Source organism: Schistocerca piceifrons, unplaced genomic scaffold, assembly GCF_021461385.2.
Source record: "Schistocerca piceifrons isolate TAMUIC-IGC-003096 unplaced genomic scaffold, iqSchPice1.1 HiC_scaffold_2370, whole genome shotgun sequence".
NCBI lineage: Eukaryota > Metazoa > Arthropoda > Insecta > Orthoptera > Acrididae > Schistocerca > Schistocerca piceifrons.
In genome coordinates this window covers 32501-37500 of record NW_025728306.1, presented here as the reverse complement: position 1 = coordinate 37500, position 5000 = coordinate 32501, and the positions used below count along the sequence as shown (strand labels likewise).

Below are 5000 nucleotides of genomic sequence, written 5' to 3'. Positions count from 1 at the left end.
TAGCACCCAATCTCCAGTGGCTCTGCCGCACGAAGCCGTGGACCGGCAATGACGCCACCCGCACCCGTTCGTGCACCACCCCAACCGCCAAACTCGCACCTCCAGCGGATGAACGGCGGACGTTTCCCGCACTCGTAAAGTGCAATCCACCCCTATAACTTGCGTTTCATGAAGAGTTATTTCCAATATGCGACATTCCCGCTGTCCGTATACATGAGCCGCGACCTGTACCACTTACGAGCGAGAGACGCGATCGCGTTGCTCACTGTACGGCGTCCGATACCGAGCCATCAGCATGTCGGTCCCCATGCGCGTTGCACTCGCACTCGCAGTCGCAAAAACGTGGGGCAAATATATTACGCGGAAGAGTTATAACAGACCGAGCCCCACTGCATGGGGGGAGTCTTTGTCACTAATGTACACAGATGGAACATTTTGGACTGGAACCAGATTACCCGTACACACGGCGCTGATTAGTAATCAATGCAGAGCCATCAAACTACAGCAAATATACACAACTGTCCGTATACATGCTGAAAGAGTCTGCCCAAAATGGGAACCACACGTCAGCCAGACACTCTGATCACGCACCACTCTCTGCTTCTAACAGGCGCACATACAATATGTAAGCACCAGCATGGAACAACATCCAGTGCATCTTCTCCGCCACATTACACAATCCACACTATCACAACCAGACCAGGAGGTCCGTGCGGAAAATACAATATCCCAGCCTTTCGACATCCACCATTGCGCAGACCAGGCACCAACACCCACACATGTCCTATACAACGGTGCACCCAACATCACAATAGTACCTCCTGTCACAGCGCACAAACAATGACATGAGTCAAAGACACAGGTCTCACACAAGCATAGAATTGGAGCGCCGCCTCTAATAAGCCAAAGGTGCATCCTGACGTGACAAATCTGATCATGTCACAAGCATTCACTTACTATAATCACTATCAACGAACCTGCCGCCCCCGCCCCCCCCCCCCCCTACACCTTTCCGTACAACAACGTGTAACCTAACCTAACCTAACCTAACCTATGTTGTACCTTAACCTAACCTATGTTGTACCTTAACCTAACCTATGTTGTACCTTAACCTAACCTATGTTGTACCTTAACCTAACCTATGTTGTACCTTAACCTAACCTATGTTGTACCTTAACCTAACCTATGTTGTACCTTAACCTAACCCATGTTGTACCTTAACCTAACCCATGTTGTACCTTAACCTAACCCATGTTGTACCTTAACCTAACCCATGTTGTACCTTAACCTAACCCATGTTGTACCTTAACCTAACCCATGTTGTACCTTAACCTAACCCATGTTGTGCCTCAACCTAACCCATGTTGTGCCTCAACCTAACCCATGTTGTGCCTCAACCTAACCCATGTTGTGCCTCAACCTAACCCATGTTGTGCCTCAACCTAACCCATGTTGTGCCTCAACCTAACCCATGTTGTGCCTTAACCTAACCCATGTTGTGCCTTAACCTAACCCATGTTGTGCCTTAACCTAACCCATGTTGTGCCTTAACCTAACCCATGTTGTGCCTTAACCTAACCCATGTTGTGCCTTAACCTAACCCATGTTGTGCCTTAACCTAACCCATGTTGTGCCTTAACCTAACCCATGTTGTCGCCTTAACGTAACCCACGTTGTCGCCTAAACCTGCTCTGTAATTGTTATACGACTCGTTCAATTACTGTAGTGTTGCCCACCCGCAACCCTCGCAATATAGTTCGCTACTCGCACTGCCCGCACCCCTGTGTATCGCTTCATGTTAAACACCTTGCAAGTCTTGCTCACTTTCCACATGCTCCTGCTGTACACTGTAATGTGGATGGCAGCAGGACGTACATGCCGCCCCTCCCCACGTCCCCACCTTGCCCCCTGCCTTCGCAAGCTGGTTGGTGAGAAGTTTGCATGTTCAATGCCCTTCGCATGCGACGTACTCAGGCTACGTTGTGGTGCGGCCTGTGTCAACTGTCCGCTGATGTCGTACGCGTGAACCACAATCTGTACTGCACATTCGTCCTTATGTACTGAATGATACATCGTGGCACATGTGTGACCGCACAACGACTGCGCCCAAAAACGGCGGACCATACAGTGCAAATATTGTGCACGCAGCTACGTGTCGTCTCCCTATGAGAGCTGGATTGCAGTGTGGTACGCCATAGAGACGTGTGGGAGGAACGGACGCCGTGGATGGCGATCAGCATGAGCTGTCTGTTGATGTATTCGGACCTAGTCGTCTCTCCTCACACACCGTGATGGCATGGTGCACCGCGTTCCATATCTGCGACATGCTACAGAGGCCGGTTGACAGTCGTTCGAGCAATGGACATCGCATACGTACGGGGGCCACCTTCCACGTATTGTCTAGGCGTGCACATTTTGTTGCGTGTATGTGGGCAGACGTAGTGTGGCGTGACACCTGACACAGGCATGCAATAATCGTTGAAGTTGCAAATGGCGATGGACGCCTGCGTTTTCTGGTGAAGTTACGCAAATGAACAAATGGTAACCTGTTGTGGTGCGGTTGTTCTCGCTAGGGGTGAATCGGTGATGGCGACGATAGGTTGAGGTACTAACCGGTTGTTCCAGCGATACCCACCATGCCGACGAAACTGAACGGCATCTGGGTGTGAAGCGATACGCGGCGGTGGCTGGGTGGGACCGTCCCCGGCCGGTGAGGGGGCGCCTCCCGGCGTGCTGGCCGCGCGGTGCGTGGGCGCACGCGCTACAGCCGGCTGGTGGGGGCGGCCAGTGGCAGGCGCGCCGGCCGACGGACGCGGCAGGCGTCGCAGCTGCGCGCCGGCGCACCCTGCGCGCGGCGCCGTGCGGCCAAAGTAGGTCCTCGCGGGCCCGGTGCGAAGCGCGGTGGACATCTTCAGTGTGCTGGTCCGATTGAGGACTGTGTGCGTTGAGGATGCGCCGCCGCCCGGCGCTCGGCGCCGCGACGCCGTCTGCTGCTCGGTCGCCCCAGCGGTTCTCGCTGGTGGTTTGTATCGCAGCTGTGCGGATGTGTTGGCGCGTGCGCTGTGCTGGGAGAGTTCGCTTCGGCACCCAAGTGGGGCTTTTGTCCTTCTGTGGCGCTGGCGTTGGAGCTGCCGGTCACCGTAGGTGGCGCGTGTTGTCTCCCGCCGGCAATGCCACGACAGCACGCTCCCGGGCCTCTGTCGGCAGCGGCAAGCTCAGTTGGGAGCACGGGTGGTCGCACCGAAAGCGTCTACTCGCCTAACTCCGGGCGATTGCGCCTCTCTCGAACCCGACCAAGTACTTGGGACGGCGCTGCGCGCCGCCGGGACCTGAGAGGGTTTCGAGGTGTATTGTGCAGGGGAGCTCAGCCTCCTCCTGTTTGCAGAATGATTGAGCGGACGCTTGCGTGTTCGCGCGGGCCCCCGGGACACACTCCCGGGCGGCCGGCTGCTCAGCTCTAGTTGACGCAGCTCCCTGGTTGATCCTGCCAGTAGTCATATGCTTGTCTCAAAGATTAAGCCATGCATGTCTCAGTACAAGCCGCATTAAGGTGAAACCGCGAATGGCTCATTAAATCAGTTATGGTTCCTTAGATCGTACCCACGTTACTTGGATAACTGTGGTAATTCTAGAGCTAATACATGCAAACAGAGTCCCGACCAGAGATGGAAGGGACGCTTTTATTAGATCAAAACCAATCGGTCGGCTCGTCCGGTCCGTTTGCCTTGGTGACTCTGAATAACTTTGGGCTGATCGCACGGTCCTCGTACCGGCGACGCATCTTTCAAATGTCTGCCTTATCAACTGTCGATGGTAGGTTCTGCGCCTACCATGGTTGTAACGGGTAACGGGGAATCAGGGTTCGATTCCGGAGAGGGAGCCTGAGAAACGGCTACCACATCCAAGGAAGGCAGCAGGCGCGCAAATTACCCACTCCCGGCACGGGGAGGTAGTGACGAAAAATAACGATACGGGACTCATCCGAGGCCCCGTAATCGGAATGAGTACACTTTAAATCCTTTAACGAGTATCTATTGGAGGGCAAGTCTGGTGCCAGCAGCCGCGGTAATTCCAGCTCCAATAGCGTATATTAAAGTTGTTGCGGTTAAAAAGCTCGTAGTTGGATTTGTGTCCCACGCTGTTGGTTCACCGCCCGTCGGTGTTTAACTGGCATGTATCGTGGGACGTCCTGCCGGTGGGGCGAGCTGAAGGCGTGCGACCGCCTCGTGCGTGCTCGTGCGTCCCGAGGCGGACCCCGTTGAAATCCTACCAGGGTGCTCTTTATTGAGTGTCTCGGTGGGCCGGCACGTTTACTTTGAACAAATTAGAGTGCTTAAAGCAGGCAAGCCCGCCTGAATACTGTGTGCATGGAATAATGGAATAGGACCTCGGTTCTATTTTGTTGGTTTTCGGAACCCGAGGTAATGATTAATAGGGACAGGCGGGGGCATTCGTATTGCGACGTTAGAGGTGAAATTCTTGGATCGTCGCAAGACGAACAGAAGCGAAAGCATTTGCCAAGTATGTTTTCATTAATCAAGAACGAAAGTTAGAGGTTCGAAGGCGATCAGATACCGCCCTAGTTCTAACCATAAACGATGCCAGCCAGCGATCCGCCGCAGTTCCTCCGATGACTCGGCGGGCAGCCTCCGGGAAACCAAAGCTTTTGGGTTCCGGGGGAAGTATGGTTGCAAAGCTGAAACTTAAAGGAATTGACGGAAGGGCACCACCAGGAGTGGAGCCTGCGGCTTAATTTGACTCAACACGGGAAACCTCACCAGGCCCGGACACCGGAAGGATTGACAGATTGATAGCTCTTTCTTGATTCGGTGGGTGGTGGTGCATGGCCGTTCTTAGTTGGTGGAGCGATTTGTCTGGTTAATTCCGATAACGAACGAGACTCTAGCCTGCTAACTAGTCGCGTGACATCCTTCGTGCTGTCAGCGATTACTTTTCTTCTTAGAGGGACAGGCGGCTTCTAGCCGCACGAGATTGAGCAA

General features: G+C 53.9%; 1 non-coding gene across 1 annotated transcript in view; it reads left to right on the top strand.

Moving 5' to 3' along the window:
• Positions 1-3471: 3471 nt before the first annotated feature.
• LOC124742914 overlaps positions 3472-5000 on the top strand; it is a 1909-nt gene continuing 380 nt past the window's right edge. The window contains exon 1 of the ribosomal RNA XR_007010280.1: positions 3472-5000. This exon is cut by the window's right edge and continues 380 nt beyond it. This is a non-coding gene — a ribosomal RNA (small subunit ribosomal RNA).